The sequence below is a fragment of the Musca autumnalis genome, unplaced genomic scaffold (assembly GCF_047663935.1).
Source record: "Musca autumnalis isolate F117 unplaced genomic scaffold, ASM4766393v1 scaffold_4, whole genome shotgun sequence".
Lineage (NCBI taxonomy): Eukaryota > Metazoa > Arthropoda > Insecta > Diptera > Muscidae > Musca > Musca autumnalis.
In genome coordinates this window covers 218219697-218237835 of record NW_027411977.1, presented here as the reverse complement: position 1 = coordinate 218237835, position 18139 = coordinate 218219697, and the positions used below count along the sequence as shown (strand labels likewise).

At 29.2% G+C, this 18139-nt stretch overlaps 1 protein-coding gene across 1 annotated transcript in view; it reads right to left on the bottom strand.

Annotated features, from left to right (window-relative positions):
• The window catches only part of LOC141403980 (arylsulfatase B-like), a 42765-nt gene extending 25405 nt beyond the window's left edge, over nt 1–17360 (bottom strand). The window contains exon 1 of the mRNA XM_073987123.1: nt 17210–17360. The gene's annotated coding sequence lies outside the window, so the exon portion shown is untranslated. The remainder of the gene's footprint in view (nt 1–17209) is intronic.
• Between the last annotated feature and the right edge of the window lie 779 nt (nt 17361–18139).

The following is an 18139-nucleotide window of genomic DNA, read 5'->3' as shown; positions in this document are numbered from 1 at the left end:
AAATGAATCTTACAAAACTAAATATTTAAATATCATTTCCGTGAGTCTATGTCATTCCCGTGGGTTGAAAAAATCCTTAATATCCCTAAATATACATGGCCCGTTGCTAATTTATGCATAAAAATTTCTTATAAAATAGTATCAGCCGAAAAATATTAATTTAAACTCATTTTCGCACTTTGCCGTTTTCGATCGCCCAAAACAAGTCTTTTCGCAATACTCACCCCTATAGAGAGATTGAATTTTATCGTTTTGTCTAAAGTCATATCTAATGCGGTTATTAACCTGCATTTATTTGCAGTACCACCAAAAATATAAACAATTTAATATTGACGAAATTTTATCAGTCAACAATTCTAATTTATGACAAACAGCTGTTAAAAAATGTGTTTAGTCTGGTCTAATTTAAAACTTAATGATTCTAACAAATAATAACAAACAAATGGATTAACAAAGAACGGCCTAACGAAGAGGTGCGGCTGTCATATGTTTTCATTTTAGATGTTTGGGGAAACCTAATAGAACCTGTAGAGGAATTTGAAGTGTTAGAAATTGCAATTATTACCACCCATTCATCTTCATTATCTTTAAATATGACTCAAAGTTTCATTTTTGTTCTCCTATCTATTGTATCTCGCATCTCTTCAATTACCTGCTAAATATCGGAAATTAATCTTCTCTCATTAGAAAACATAGATACATAATTACTATTCAAAGTAGTCATATAAGGGGCGGTCGCATTGGCTGTATCTAACTGATATTATCTTCCTCATGTTCTTGGTAATGAGTTTTTTTTTCGATTTCTACTAAAGCTGCTGATGTTTTTTTGTTCTTAGTTACATTTGTTTCCAGATTCACGTTTAACCTTGGCATTTTTTAATTGTACAACCAACAGCAACAGCGTTGATTGTCATTGTAATAGTCTTGATAATAACTCCACCTTTTGGATTGGGAGTTTCGTTTTGTAAGTGGAAATCGTTTAGTTTGTCGCTGAAATGAAACATGACAGAGAAGTTTAAGGTCAATTTCCATACACACGTTCTGAAGTGACGACTAGAGTCATGTTACTAACAACGAAACTATCAGGATGTCTTTTTAAAGACATACGAAGACCTCAAGAGTCTTCTAGATACAGGAGACATCTTGAGGTCGTTTATGAGGAACAAGCGACCTCTTTAACCATTGAATAGACCCAATGCTTTCTATGGAAAGGTGACCTCTTGATGTCTTCTAAAGACATAAGATCTCTCGAGGTATTTTATGGAAAGAAAACTTCTTGTGGTCTTCGATAGACAGAAAATCTCTCGATGTCTTCTATGGACAACAGATCTCTTGATGTTTTCTATGGACAGACCACCTCTTGAGATAATCTATGGACAGAAGACTCCTGAGATCTGGTATAGACAGAAACCCTCTTAAAGTCTCCTATAGACTGAAAACCTCTAGAGGTTTTTTATGGACAGAAGATCTTCTATGTAAAGATATTCGACCTTCTATGTAAAGAAAAAATCTCTCAAGATTTTCTAAGGACAAAAAACCTCTTGAGGTCTTCTATGGGCAGAAGACATCTTAAGGTTCTCTACGAACAGAAGACATCTGGAGGTTTTCTGTATAAACTCGGCATCTTAAAGTCTTCTAAAGGCTACAGAAGGTCTCTTGTGGTAGTCTATAGGCAACAGAAGATCTCTAGAGGTCTCTACAGACCACAAACGAACTTTGGTGGTCTTTTGTAGGCAGCAGAAAACCACGTGCGGTTTTCTGTAGCCACCAGATGGCCTGAAGATTTCTATAGGTCTCTAAAGACTACAAACGAACTAAGGTGGTCTTTTTCAGGCAGCAGAAGACCTCATGCGGTTTTCTGTAGGTACCAGATGGTCTCTTGTCGTCGAAAACGGAAGACGTCTAGACGTCTGCATAGAAAAATAAGTTCACTTGTTTTCTTCTATACGGAACAAAAGACTTTCCGTAGACAACAGAATACCTCTAGAGGTCTCTGTAACCAACATAAGACTTTTAGAGGTCTCTACAGACTTAAACGAACTGTGGTGATCTTTTGTAGGCAGTGCGCTTTCTGTGGCCTTTTGGCGCCTTCTGTAGAAAACGAAAGACCTCTAGACGTCTCTATAGATAAAATAAGTCCACTTGTTTTCTTTTATACGCAACAGAAGACTTTTGTGATCCTCCGCAGGCAGCAGAAGACCTCTAAAGGTCTCTGTTACCAACATAAGGCCTCTAGAGGTCTCTGTAACCAACAGAACATCTCTAGAGTTATCTAAAAACCCCAAACGTCCACTTGTGGTATTCTATATACAACGGAAAACTTCTTGTGGTTTCCTATACTCAACAGAAAACATCTAGTAGTCTTTTATAGGCAACTGAAGATCTATTGTGGTTTTTATAGGCCACAGGAGACCTCTTGTGATCTGCTATAGGTAACAGAAGGCCTCCAAATGTCTCTATAGGCAACAAAACTCTTGTGAGGTCTAGAGGCAACAGAAGACCTCTTGTGGTCTTTCGTCGGCAACAGAAGACTTCTAGGGGTCCCTGTAGGCTGCAGAAGACATCTTGTAGTCTGCTATAAGCAAAATAATACTTCTAATCGTCTTATATGGCAACAGAAGACCTCTAGAAGTATCAGTAGACACATAAGTCCTCTTGTGATCTTCTATGGACAACGGAAGACCTCTTGTTTTTTTCTATACTTAACAGAAAACCTATAGAGGTCTATATACACAACAGAAGACTTTAAAAGTTATTCTATATACACCCGAGGGCCTCTTGGTGTCTTCTGTAGGCAACAGAAGACCTCTAGAGGTATCAGTCGACACATAAGTGATCTTCTGTGGACAACGGAATACCTCTTGTTGTTTTCTATACTTAACAGAAAACCTATAGAGGTCTTTATAGGCAACAGAAGACCTTACAAGTCATTCTATAGGCAACAGAGAGCCTCTTGGTGTCTTCTGTAGGCAACAGAAGACCTCTGGAAGTATCAGTAGACACATAAGTCCTCTTGTGATCTTCAATGGACAACGGAAAACCTCTTGTTGTTTTCTATACTTAACAGAAAACCTATAGAGGTCTATATAGACAACAGAAGACTTTAAAAGTTATTCTATAGACAACAGAGGTCTTCTTGGTGTGTTCTGTAGGCAACAGAAGACCTTTAGAGATCTCTGTAGACCAGTCTCTTTAGGCAACAAGATACCTCTACAATAACAAATGTGGTCTTTAAGCTCTTTAGGCCATAGAAGAGCGTTTGTGGACTTCTATTCACAACCAAAGACATCTAGAGGTCTCTATAGGCAACATAAGACCTTTTGTGGTCTACTACAAGCAACAGAACACATCTTATTGTCTTCTATAGGCAAAAGAACACCTCTGGATGTCTCTTTGGACCATAGAAGACCTTTTGTGGAAATCTATACACAACTAAAGACATCTATATGTCTCTATAAGCAACAGAAAACTTCTAGTGGCCTTTTTCGACCACAGAAAACCTATTGAGGCCTTTTATATCCAACTGAAGAACTTCATAGATCCCTATAGAACACAGCAGACATTTTGTGGTCTTCTACGGGCAATAAAAGACTTCTTGTGGTCTTTTATAGAAAATAGAAGACGTCTAGAGGTCTCTGTATATCATAGACGAAGCATTGTGGAATTTTATGGGTAACTAAAAACCTCTAGAGGTCTCTATAGCAACTATATACCTCTAGAGGCCTCTGTAGGTAATAGAGGACCTTTAGAGGCCTTCGATATACAACAGAAGACCTCTCTAGAGGTCTCTATAGGCAACTGAACACTTCTAGTAGCCTTTTTCGACCACAGAACACCTATTGAGTTCTTTTTAGGCAACTGAAGAACTCCATAGATCCCTATAGACCAGAGCCGACATCTTGCCGTCTTCTACGGGCAACAAAAGACCTCTTGTGGTCTTTTATAGGAAACAGAAGACCTCTAGAGGTCTCTGTATATCATAGAAGACACTTTGTGGACTTTTATAGGTAACTAAAAACCTCTAGAGGTCTCTATAGCAACTAAAGACCTCTAGAGATCTGTGTGGGCAGTAGAAGACCTTTAGAGGTCTTCGATATACAACAAAAGGCCTCTTGCAGTCTTCTTTAGGCAACAAAAAACCTCTAAAGAGTTCTATAGGTAACAAAGTACCTCTAGAGGTATCCTTAGATCACTGAAAGCCTTGTGTGATCTTCTACAGACAACAAAAGACATCTTGTGATCTTTCATAGGCAACATAAGACCTCTAGAGGTCTCTTTATATCACAAAAGTCATTTGGTGGACTTCTATAGGCCACAAAAGACGTCTTGAGGTCGCTATAGACTACAGAACACCTCGTATGGTCTTCTATTGGCAACGTAAGATCTCTTGTCGTCTATTGTAGGAAACAGAAAATGTTTTTGGTGTCTTCTATACGCAAAAGAAGACCTCTTTTATGGGTAACAGAAGGCCTCTAGATGTCTCTAAAGATAAAAGAGGACATATTGTGGCCTTATATATGCAACAGACAAAGACAACCTTTAGAACGGACAATAGAAGAACTGTTTTGGTCTTCTATAAGAACGAAAGACCTCCTGAGGTTCCAAAAAGAAAAGAAGACTTGTTGTGGTCTTATATATTCAATCGAAAACGTTTTGTGGTCTTCTTTAAGCAACAGAAGGATTCTTGTGGTAAGCAACACAATTCTTCTAGAAGCGCCCATAGGCAGTAGATAATTTCTAGATGTCTCTAGAGACCACATAAGACCTTAAGAGGTTTTCTATAGCGAGCAGAAGAACTCTTAGGGTCTTCTATAGACAACAGAATACCTCTTGAAGTCTGTATAGGCAACATAAATCCTTTTGTGACCTTCTGTAGGTAACTGAAGATCTCTATAGGGAACAGAAACCCTATTTTAGTTTTCCATTGACAATAGAAGACCTCTTGTGATCTTCTATGGAAAACAGAATATCTTTAGAGGTCTCTATAGGCAACAGAAGACCTTTTGTGGTTTTCTATAGACAATAGAAGACTTCTTGTGGTCTTCTATACACAACAGAAGAACTCTAGATGTGTTTGTAGGCACCAGCAGTCCTCTTGTGGTCTTCTATAGACAACAATAGACCTCGAAAGGTCTATATGGGCAACAGAAGACCCGTAGAGGCCTCTTTAGACCACATAATAACTTTTATGGCCTTCCAGAGACATCTGAAGACCTCTAGAGGTCTCCATAGAATACAGAACACCTCTTATGATCTTCTATAGGCAACAGGAAACATTTTGTTGTCTGTAAAGATCTCCAGAGGCAACCGAAGACCTCTTGTGGTCTTCTATGGGTAACAAAGTACTTCTAGAGGTCTCTGTAGACAACAGAAAGCTTCTTGTCTTCTAAAGGTCTTTATAGGCAACATAAGACCTCTAAAGGTCTTCTATAGGTAACAGAAGACCTCTAGGGACCTCTATAGGCTACATAACACCTCTAGAGGTTCCCATAGGTAACGTTAGACCTCCAAAAGGAACCGAAGACCTCTTGTGGTCCTCTATAGGTTACAGAAGACTTCTAAAGATCTCTATAGGCAACATATGACTTCTTGTGTTCTCCTATAGGCAACCGAAGGCCTCTTGTAGTCTTCTTTAGTTAACATAAGATCTCTGGAGGTCCTGTATAGGAAACCGACGACATCTTGTGGTCTTCTATAGTTTATGGAAGGTCTCTAGAAGTCCTTTATAAGCAACTGAAGACATCTTGTGGCCTTCTATAGGTAACATAAAAACTGTAGAGGTTTGGTCCTTGAAAAAAAAAATTGTTAAAAAAACGTTAAAAAAATCCACGACTTGTTCGCATTAAAAAAACGTTAAAAAATCCACGACTTGTTGGCGTTAAAAAAAAACGTTAAACATTCCATTTCCCTCTGAAAAAATAGTTAAAAAATCCACGATTTGTTGGCCTTTGAAAGAATTCGGTAAAAAATCTACGATTTGTTGGTCCTTGAAAAAATTCTTTAAAAAATACAAAAAAAAAATCTTTTGGTCGTTGAAAAAAATCTTAGGTTTTTCGTTGACAAAAATTTTAAAATATCTACGTTTGGTCGTTGAAAAAATTCTTTAAAATAATCACGTTTGATCGTTCAAAAAATGATTAAAAAATCCACGTTTGGTCGTTGAAAAATCCTTGAAAAAAATTCATTAAAAATTCAGATTTGGTCTTTGAAAAAATTTCTTCAAAAAATCAACGTTTGGACGTTGAAAAAATTCTTTAAAAAAATCCTCGTTTGGTTGTTGAAAAATTCTTTATTTGGCCGTTGAAAAAATCCTTTAAAAAAGCCGCGTTTGGACGTTGACGAAAAAAAATCTTTAAAAAAACCATGCTTGGACGGTTGGACTTAGATTTTTCCACATCCAAGTTTCGCCGTTGAAAAAAAAAAAATCCACAACAAATTCAAGTTTGGCCGTTGACAAAACAATTCTTTAAAAATCCACGTTTGGTTGTTGAACAAATTCTTTAAAAACTCAAGTTTGGCCATTGAGAAAAATTTATTTTAAAAAAAATTACGTTTTTTGTCGTTGAAAAAAATTCATTAAAAATCCACGTTTTTTCGTTGAAAAAAAAAATACTTTAAAAATCCACGTTGCGTCGTTGATAAAATTTTTTAAATATCCACGATTGGCCGTTGAAAAAAAATCTTTAAAAAATTCACCTTTGGTCATTGAAAAAAATTCTTAAACAAATCATCGTTTGGACGTTGAAATAAAAAATTTAAAAATTTACGTTTGGTCGTTAAAAAAATTATTTAAAAAATCCACGTTTGGTTGTTGAAAAAAAATCTTTAAATTTATTCTAAAAAATCCAAGTTTTTGTCGTTGAAAAAATTTTTTCAAAAATCCACGGTTGTTCGTTGAAAAAAAAAATCTTTAAAAATCCATGTTTAGTTGTTGATAAAATTCTTAATAAAATCCACGATTGGCCGTTGAAAAAAAATCTTTAAAAAATTCACCTTTGGTCATTGAAAAAAATTCTTAAACAAACCATGTTTGGACGCTGAACTAAAATATTTACAAAATTGACGTTAGGTCGTTGAAAAAATTATTTAAAAAATCCACGTTTGGTTGTTGGAAAAAAATTTAAAGATTTTTTTAAATCAAACGTGTACGTTACTTTTGGTTTAAAAAAATCTTTAAAAAAATCCAAGTTTGGCCTGTGAAAAAAAATATTCTTTAAAAAATCCATGTTTGAACGTTAAAAAAGATTTTATTTTAAAATATCCACGTTTTTGTCGTTGAAAAAAATTCTATTAAAAATCCACGTTTGTTCGTTAAAAGAACCGTAAAAAATCAACGTTTGGTGGTTGAAAAAAATTTTATAAAAAAAGTTTGGTATTTGAAAAAAATTCGTAAAAAAATTACATTTAGGGCTTGAAAACAAATTTTAAAAAATCCAAGTTTTGCTCTTGGAAAAATCTTCTTTAAAAAATCGCCGTTTTTTGGCTTGTATTTCTAGATCATAGCTAGTTCCATTCACTAGTGGGTAGTTTATAGCTATTGTTAAGTGATAACAAATTGATTGTAAGAAGTTTTTTATAAATACCCATAAATGCTGCACGTTTCCTTTCTTCGGTCCATGTTGCAGTATTTAAATTTACTGCACGTTTTTTGCTAAATTTACACAAAATCACAATTTTAATTAATTTAATAAAATTGTTTAAATTATTGTAAGAAAAAAGTTTAACTGAGAGACGAAGACAAACAAACAAAACGTGCACTTAAATGATTTGAAATTGATACGAACTAAAACTGCACATGTTTGACGTTGCTTTTAACAATTTGTAAATTATATAATTGGCATATTCAAACTGACAAAAGGGGAATAGAATTACTTAGACGCTAAGTAATTTATTTGCCTATATTAATAAAATTACCTTAGTTTCACATACTGCAGTGGGAATATTTTGTCAATTAATTTATGTGAGGGTGATATGAGGTTCATTGGCTTCGTATGAGTTGATCATTTGATTTTTATTGATATTGTAATTAGCTGTGGAAAAATTCGAAGAATTTTCCCCGTTTGGGGGACAGACATTCGTAACAACAACCAATACCAAGTGCAGCAGGTCATTGAGATAGGGGTCCTTAAAGAAACATTCTTTCAAAAACTACGCCTAAAGGATTCTTAAAAAATAAGAAAAATTATGGGTCTAGTTATAGAAGACCTACCGGCCTTCTACAAGAAGACCTACCGGCCTTCTATAAGAAGACCTACCGGCCTTCTATAAGAAGACCTACCGGCCTTCTATAAGAAGACATATCGGCTTTCTGTAAGAAGACTTACCGGTTTTCTTTTTTAACAAAATATTTTTTTTTTTTTTTTGGAAAAAATCTTTTAAAAATCCACGTTTTGAAAAAAATATTTTTTAGGAGGGTTGGCGTTTTTGGTTGGGGATGACGACTTCTATTTTGTCGAGAATCGACGAACGCATAGCAGTGGGAAAAATTTGGATTTGTTTGCAAGTGAAGTTGCTAGAGTTTAGGTAGTGCCAAAGAAATTCTCGATCAGAGTGTTTCTTTGCGCACGTATCTATTTGAGCTAGCAATTGACACTTGGGTATAAAAAGTTTCTTGTTGAAAAACAAGAAAATAAGGGAACTGATGAAGATCTGTGGCGAGATCTGAAACTATAGTATTCCCTGCCTTACCCCTTGGTAAACATCGCCAATTTTTTCCCACTAATAAATTAAAGTTGTTTTAATAAAATATTAAAACAACGACTATGGGATTAAGCCTGACTATTTTGAAAAACAAAAAATATTTTTTTTGAAAAACTCCAGGTTTAGGGAAAAAAACTTTTTCGAAAAAATTCTTTAAAAAATCCAAGTTTTGAATGAAGAAATTCTTTTGTGTGGAAAAATCTTTAAAAAAAATCATGTTTTGAAAAACATATTTTTCAAAAAATTCTTTGAAACCCATGTATTGAATAACATATTTTTTTGCAAAACAAAAACTCTATAAATTTTTTTTTTACAAAACCCAATCCATATTTTGAGAAACATATAAAAAATCGAAGTTTTCTTTAAAAATCCATGTTTTAAAAAACATATTAAAAAAATCTTTAAAATATCCATGTTTTCTTTAAAAAATGTGTTTTGAATAATATATTTTTTTAAAACATTCTTCAAAGTTTTCCTTTAACAATTCATGTTTTGAATAAATATTTGTTGAATTTTTTAAACTCCAAGTTTTGTTTAAAGTTTCATGTTTAAAAATATATTTTTTTTGAAAAATTCTTTAAAAACTCCATGTTTTATTTAACACTACATGTTTTGAAAAATATTCTTTTATTTTTTTTTAAACTCCATGTTTTCTTTGAAACTTCATGTTTTGAAAGAAAGTAGTTTTTGAAAAGTTCTTTAAAACTACACGTTTTCTTTAAAAGATTCATGTTTTAAAAATCCACGTTTTCTTTAAAAATCCACGTCTTCTTAAAAATTCAAGTTTCGATTTTTTTTAAAATAACGTTTTTATTTTTTTTTAATTCTTAAAAACGAACCCACATTTTGTACAAATTCGTTTTTAGTAAAATCCTTAAAAAACGTGTTCGAAAAATAATGTTGAAAAAATTCTTAGAAATCTGCTTTTTTCTTTAAGAAATTCGGTTTTGAAAAAATATTTTTTTAAAAAATTCTTTATAAAATTATCGTTTGGAATTTAAAAAAAAATCACGTTTTTAGAAAACACTTTTTGAAAAGTTCTTTTTAAATTTTTTTCTAAAATTTATTTAAAAAAATCAAGTTTGGATTTTCTTTTTAAAAAATAACGTTTTGATTTTTTAATTCTTTAAAAGTATCCACGCTTTGAATGAATTTGCTTTTAAAAAAATATTTAAGAAATCATGTTTAAAAAATATTTTTTGAAAAAGTTCTAAAAGAACATTTTCTTTTACAAATCCACGTTAAAAAAGTATATTTTTAATAAATTCTTTAAACAATTTACGTTTTGAAAAATAATTTTTAAAAAATTCTTTATAAAATTTACGTTTGGATTTTTTTAAATTTTAAATCACGTTTTTAAAAAACATTTTTTGGAAAATATTTTTCAAAAATTCTTTAAAAAATTCACGTTTCGAACATTTATTGATTTAAAGCACGTTTTTTTAATTCTTTATCTACGTTTTGAATAAATTCGTTTTTAGAAAAAAATATTTAAAAAAAAATGTTTTGGAAAAATATTTTTTTGCAAAAGTTCTTAAAAAATTTTCTTTCAAAAATCCATCTTTTGAAAAAATAGTTTTTGACAAATTCTTTAAAAAATTAACGTTTTCAAAAAATATTTTTTAAACAATTCTTTAAAAAATTAACGTTTGGATTTTTTTTAATTTAAAAACGTAATTTTTTGAACAAAATTTTTCAAAAAGAGATTTATCAAAAAATATTTTTATCAAAACGTCGATTTTTTAAAGCATATTTTGAAAAATTCTTTAAAAAATTCAAGTTTTGAAAAATATTTTTATAAAAATTCTATAAAAAATCACGTTTCGAACACGTTTGTAAAAAAAACAGGTTTTGAGTTTTTTAAATTTTTTTAAAAAGAATCCACGTTTTGAATAAATTCGCTAGTAGAAAAAAAATATTTAAAGATCATCCCAGCAAAAATAATCCTCCCAAAATAATGGGGTTTAAAGGGGATTTGTGGCAGCCGTAACTACTTACAAATCCCCCTACTAACTCATTATTTTAACAAGGGCATGTCGCACTGAATTACTAGTTATTCTATGACTACTGGAATAACTAGTTATTCTATGGCCACTAGGGCTATAACCAAAAAAATACCACCACATAGCCGTGTAGAGCATGGAAAACTATTATAAAACACGGTGTCAATTTTTCTCTATCGCGAAAAAAGTTTCCGCACCAAATGCATTGAAGTTCTGTAAGGCATTTTTTAATTTTATCTGTCATAACAACATATTTGCTTTTCCTTAAATTTTTTATTTTTTTGTAATCTAATTTAAAATCATTATCAAAGCGTTCTGGACCAATTTCTTCTCAAATCGCGCCATTTCGGACCACATTAGGATTTTTTGACACTATTGCAATTTTTGGTTTTTCTTTATAAACTCGTGAATTTTATGTTTCTATTTTTTTCACCTATCGGGCCAGGGAATATGGGGTCATTTGCAACGAATTCGCGAAAGTTACAGGCTGTTTTAATTGACTTTGCTTGTGAGACTCGTATTTGTTTTCTACAAAAATACAACACCAGTACCATGTGGGGAATTTTGTCCTAATAATGAAAACGCGTTTTTATGTTGGATTCGGTGAAAAAAGTCTCCGCACCAACTTTGATTACTAAAACCCTTTTGATGCTTTTTCTACTTATAATTTTAAATTTGCTTTGTTTGAATAAATATTTATAGAAAAAAAAAAAACAATTCTCACAGGCAAAGTCAACAAAAACAGCCTGTAACTTTCGCGAATTAGTTGCAAATGACTCCATTTTTTCTTGTCCGATAGGTTAAAAAAATATAAACATAAAATTCACGAGTTTATAAAGAAAAACCAAAAATTGCAATAGGGTCAAAAAATCTTAATATGGTCCGAAATGGCGCGATTTGAGAAGAAATTGGTCCAGAACGCTTTGATAATGATTTTAAATTAGATTACAAAAAAATAAAAATTTTAATGAAAAGCAAATATGTTGTTATCACAGATAAAATTAAAAAAGGCATTACAGAACTTCAATGGATTTGGTGCGGAAACTTTTTTCGCGGTAGAGAAAAATTGACACCACATTTCATAATAGTTTTTCATGCTCTACACGGCTATGTGGTGGTATTTTTGATATTTGCAAAAAAGTGCAAAAAGTTATATCCCTAATGGCCACTGGAAGTTGAAAAATAAGCTTCATACATATATGCTATAAAAAATTTCTATTTTTAGAACAGTTGAGGTGGAACTTGTTTTAAATTTCAACACACTTCATATTTTTATACCCTATACCACAATGTGGAAAAGGGTATAATAAGTTTGTTTTCCCAAAAATTCATGTAACGCCGCGAAATATTCGCCGTAGACCCCTCATGTGGTATACCAAACTTCATATCTCGACGAGATAAAGCGATTTAGCGATGTGTGTCCGTCCGTCCGTCAGTCCGTCTGTCCGTCCATTAAAAATTGTAATCAAGCTAGAGGCCGCAATTATGGACCGATTGTCACGAAATTTAGTATGGAGGTCGGGTTTGGACCAGAATAGAACTGATTAGTTTTTGGCGATGATCGTGAAATGTTAAAGGGATGAAATGGACCAAAAACAAAATTTTTGCTCGATTTTGTAGCCGCTCTGTAGGTCGCAATAATAGTCCGATCGGCGCGAAATTTTAAACGTAGTTTTGGTTTGAGATGAAGAAGTAGCGTGCAAGACAACGGTATGATCGGATAATATTTAGCGGGTTAAATTGATCAAAACTTTTGTGTGAAAATTGGTAAAATTTCTAATGCACATCTTATAACTTTATCCCAAGAAGACGCGTTTAGTGGTATAGGGTATCACATGGTCGGCCCCGTCCGACTATAGTCTGTTCTTACTTGTTTATTTTATGTTTTTATTTCGCCCCCTGCTGGATTTCATCTTGCCAACTTCTGATTTGTAGCTGAACACACTACACACTAGGCCACGCACACGAACATTAAGGGTTGCTTGCACGTATTTGAAGATTTAATAAAAATTATACAAAATGTAGACTTTTTAAAAAAAGATAATCGAAACCTGAATTTTTAAAAAAAATATTTTTTAACGTGGTCTTTTTAAAGAATTTAAAAAATATTTTTTTTTAAAGAATTTTTGAAAAAATATTTTTTTTTCAAAACATGAATTTGAAAATGAAATTTTCAAAAAAAATTCAAAACATCCCAGCAAAAATTCGGATCCGTTAGTCATTATGTAACCCATTACAAAGTAATGTAAACAAAAATAACTACTTACATACTTACAAAAACGCCATTAACCGTTCTTTGTTTTTAAAAAAGTACTCGGCCGGCGGTGAGCGTTCAACACACAATCCTCTAATTTGTAGTCGGACACACACGCTCTGTGCCACCGTACTCATATCTTAGTAAGAAGTATAATACATATATGTAAGTAGTTATTTTTGTTTACATTACTTTGTAATGGGTTACATAATGACTAACGGATCCGAATTTTTGCTGGGATGTTTTGAAAATTTTTTTTTTGAAAATTTCATTTTCAAATACATGTTTTGAAAAAAAAAATATTTTTTCAAAAATTCTTTAAAAAAAATATTTTTTAAATTCTTTAAAAAGACCACGTTAAAAAATATTTTTTTTAAAAATTCAGGTTTCGAATATCTTTTTTTAAAAGTCTATATTTTGTATAATTTTTATTAAATCTTCAAAAAATCATCGTTAAGAATATTAAAAAAAAAAAAATTAAAAAAAATAGTCGTTTTGAATACTTTTTTGGAAATAATCTTTAATCCACCTTTTGAATAAATTCACTTTTGAAAAAAAAAAAATATTTAAAAAAAGTTTTAAATGAATTCTCTTTTGAAAAATTTGTTAAAAAAATTCACGATTTGAATGAATTCTGTGTTGAAAAAAGTTCTGAAAAATATGGTTTGAAAAATTCTTTCGGGAAGAATTTTTTTTCATATCGTGTTTTTTTTTTAAAGAATTTCGTTTGAGATAAAAAATGATTTAAAAATCCATATTTAGAAAAAACATTAAAAATCCATGTTTTGAAAAAATCATTTAAAATCCGTGTTTCAAAAAAATCATTTAAAAGTCCATGTTTTGAAGAAAATCATTTAAAAATCCACACTTTCTTTGAAAAGATCCACGGCTTAAAAGATTGTGTTTTTTTTAAATTCTTTAAAAAATCCACGTTAACATTTTTTTTAAATTCTTTAAAAAGAATTCACTTTTTAATAAATTAGTTTTTAAAAAATTCACATTTTGTACAATTTTTTTGGACAAAATTCTTCAAAAAATCGTCGTTATGAATATTTTTTTGAAAAATTCTATTAAGAGAATCCAAGTTTTGAATAAATTCGTTTTTAGAAACGTTTGGAAACAATATTTTTTGAAAAATTCTTTAAAAAATTCACATTTTGAAAAATTGTTTAAAAAATTCTAGTTTAAAAAAAATTAAATAGTTTTTTTAAAAATAAATTTCCTTTTTGGCGAAAAGTCTTTAAAAAGTCCAAGTTTTAAATGAATTCTCTTTTGAAAAAATCTTTAAAAAATTCACGTTTTGAATAAATTCTTTTTTGGAAAAAAATTCTTTAAAAATTCCACGTTTTGAAAAAAGTCTTTAGAAAAACCACATTTTGAAAAATTCTGTCTGGAAGAAATTCTGTTTTTTTTTCAAAACCGAGATTTTTTAAAGAATTGTTTTGAAAAAATCATTTAAAAAAAAAAAAACATTCAAAAACCCATGTTTTAAAAAAATATCATTTAAAAATCCGTGTTTTGAAAAAAATGGTATAAAAATCCACGTCTTGAAAGTTAATTTTTTGTAAAAAATTCTTTACAATTCCACGTTTTGAATAAATTAGTTTTTGGAAAAAAAAAAATCTTTAAAAATGCATTAATTTTTTAAATTCTTTAAAAGGAATTAACTTTTTGAAAAAATCGTTTTTGGAAAAAATTCTTTGAAAAAACACGTTTTGAATTTTTCGTTTTTTGGGAAAAAATCTTTAAATAGACCATGTTTTGAAAAAATATTTTTTAAAAAATTCTGCAAAAAATCCACATTAAAAAAATATTTTTTTTAAATTCTTTAGTTTAGTTTTTAAAAATTTCATTATTTCATTCAAAAAATTCTTAAACAAATTCACGTTTTGAAAAAATACTTTTTGAACAAATTCTTTATAAAATTCACGTTTTTAAAAAATATTTTTCTGATAAATACTTTAAAAAATCCAATTTTTGAATCTTTTTGTTCTTAGAAAAAAATCTTTGAAATTTCAAGGATTTAAAACAAAATTTAAAAATTCAGTTTTTGAATAAATTCTTTTTTGGGAAAAAAAATCTTTAAGGAATCCTCGTTGTAAAAAAAATAATGTTGGAGGAACTCTTAAATTATCCACGATTTAAAAAAAAAAAACAAATACACACGTTTTGTATATTATGTTTAAGACAAAATGATTTAAAAAATTCTTTTAAAAATCCACATTTTTAATTTTTTTTTTAAAATTCTTTAAAAAATGTTTTTTTATTTTTTTTTTTTAATTCGCGTTTTGAAAAATTTTTTTGAAAAATTCTTTAAAAATCCATTTTTTTTAGTAAATTTTGTTTGGAAAAATTGTTTAAGGAACCACTTTTTGAATAAGAAAAAAATATTCTTTTGAAAAATTCTTTAAAAAATCCAAATACACACGTTTTGTATACTATGCCTTAGACAAAATGATTTAAAAAATTCTTTTAAAAGTCCACTTTCTTATTAATGTCTTTTTTTGAAAAATTCTTTTAAAAACCACATTTAAAAGAATATATTTTTTTGAATAATTCTTATAAAAGCTACGGTTAAAAAAAATATTTTTTTTAAAAATTCTTAAAAAATGATTTAAAAAAAAATTAAAAAATTCGCGTTTGAAACAAAAATCTTTTGAAAAATTTTTTAAACAATCCATTTTTTAGTAAATAATGTTTTGGAAAGAATGTTTACGAATCCACTTTTTGAAGAAGAAATAACTATTCTTTTAAAAAAATCTTTAAAAAATCCATTTTTTGGAAAAAATGTTTAAAATCCACATCTTGAATAAGTTTTTTTTAGAATCCATGTTTTGAATAAATTTGTTAAGAAAAACTTTCTTTAATTGAAACGATTCAATTGTATTTCGCTAATAATCCTCAAAATATTTTTGTTAATAATTAAAATGTTCACTTATTTCAATTTAACTACGAATAAAAATCTTAAACTTATTTTAAATATTTTTCGATTATTTTCTTATAAAATCCACGTTTTGAATAAAACATTTTTTTAAGAAATTCCTAAAAAAATCATTGTTTGAAAAAAATATTTAATCTAAAATAATCACAAAAATTGTTAAAAAATATTTAAAAAATTCGCGTTTTGAAAAAATTTTTTTTAAAAAATTCTTTATAAATCCATTTTTTAGTAAATTATGTTTTGGAAAAATGTTGAAGTATCCACTTTTTGTATAAGAAAAAAATATTCTTTTTAAAAATTCTTTAAAAATCCATTTTGTAGTAAATTATGTTTTGGAAAATGTTTGAATAAGTTTATTTTTGGAAAATTTCTTTAAAAATCAATGTTTTGAATAGTTTTTTTTTTAAAACACTTTCTTTAGTTAAAAAGAATCAATTACATTGCTCTAATAATCCTCAAAATATTCTTGTTAATATTTAAAATATTTTTTTTTTTTTGCAAATTCTTCCAATTTTTTAAATTTTTAGTATTAATTATCATTATTATATTTCACTCACATTTTTATATTTTTCATTTATTTGAATTTAAATACGATTTTAAATCTTAAGCTTATTTAAAAATTTAATATTTTTCGATTATTTCCGCTTTTAAATCCTTTCTGTTTGATTAGTGCTAAACGACTGAAGCTCAAAACAAAAAAAAAATTTTTGTATTTTTTTTCTCTGTTAAAACAGCTTTAAAAACAAACATTATTTTAAAAAGTCTACGTTTTGAAAAAACATTAAAAAAAAATTCTTAAAATAAGTTTTGAAAAATATTTTTTGTAAATGCACGTTCTGAAAATTTTTTTAAAAATCCACATTTGGAAAAAGAATATTTTTTGAATTTTTTTTTTTTAAAATCCACTTAAAAAAAATTGTTTGTTCGATTATTATCCGTTTTCAATTTTAAAAAAATATTAAAAAAATTTTGAAAAAATATTAAAAAAGTTTTGAAAAAATATTTTTTGTAAATGCACGTTGTGAAAAAATCTTTAAAAATCCAAATTTGGAAAAAGAATATTTTTTTAAATATATTTTTAAAAATCCACTTTTTGAAAAAAATTTGTTTATAAGTTTTTTAAACCTGTCTCTCTCTAAAATCACTTAAAGCGCAGTTGTTGATTGAAACTTTAAAAAATACTCTCTATGTTTATTTAAAAAATCGTTTTCATTGTCCTTTAAATACTTTTGTTAACATTTAACATATTTTTGAAAATTCTTCCCAATTTATTTAGTTTTGCAAATATTTTTTTTATTACTTCTCACTCACATTTTTAATATTTTTTTATTTATTTTAATTTAAATACGATTAAAAACTTTTTTTCAATTTTAATATTTTTCGATTATTTTCCGCTTTTAAATCCTTCCTGTTTGATTAGTGCAAAACGACTGAAGCTCAAAACAAAATACAAATAATTGGTAAAATTTTTCTTTGTTAAAACAGCTTTAAAAACAAAATTAAAAGCAAATCAAAACATTGGCAACTTGTTGCGGTTGTTGTTGTTAACTTTTTTGCTGTAGCTGCCTTGTTATAACAGCGGCTGCTGCGATGAGATATCAGTAGCAGTTGTTGGGTCTGCTGCCGCCGCTATTATTTGCTTGTCTAAAATGGTCGTTGAAGTGTTAATAAAACAACAACAGCAACATTTAATAACAGAAGAAATTCCGCCTCAACCAAACAATTGTTGTTGCTGGTGGTATCGTGGCAATCAAGCATTCATTCATAAACCCCAACCTGTGCGATTATTAAAATTATAAAAATCAAAATTTTATTGACCCTTTATATAAAATGTAAATACCGCAAAATATCCCGAGCCCATCATACTAACTTTATTACAGCATTTTATGAAGTGTTGATAAAACAAAACTAATTTGTTTAATAAAATACAACAACAACTACTGAATCTAACGATAATGAAATTAACATTTTGATAATTATTTTAATGGGGTTATTAGTCGAAGCACGGGTAGGCCTATGTGTTGAGTGGTTGTAGACATATACAGCTAATATATATGTATTTTTAATCCATAAACAATGATGAATGAAGGTGAGTCTTGTGACAAATACGAATAATGAGAAAGGTGTAGGCCTACAATTCTAAATAAAATATTCTTTCTTCAACCATTTGACCAAGAAATTCACATTTCCAGGGCCATCGTATTCGAAGAATATTTTTGCAGACTTGTCATCTCCCCCATC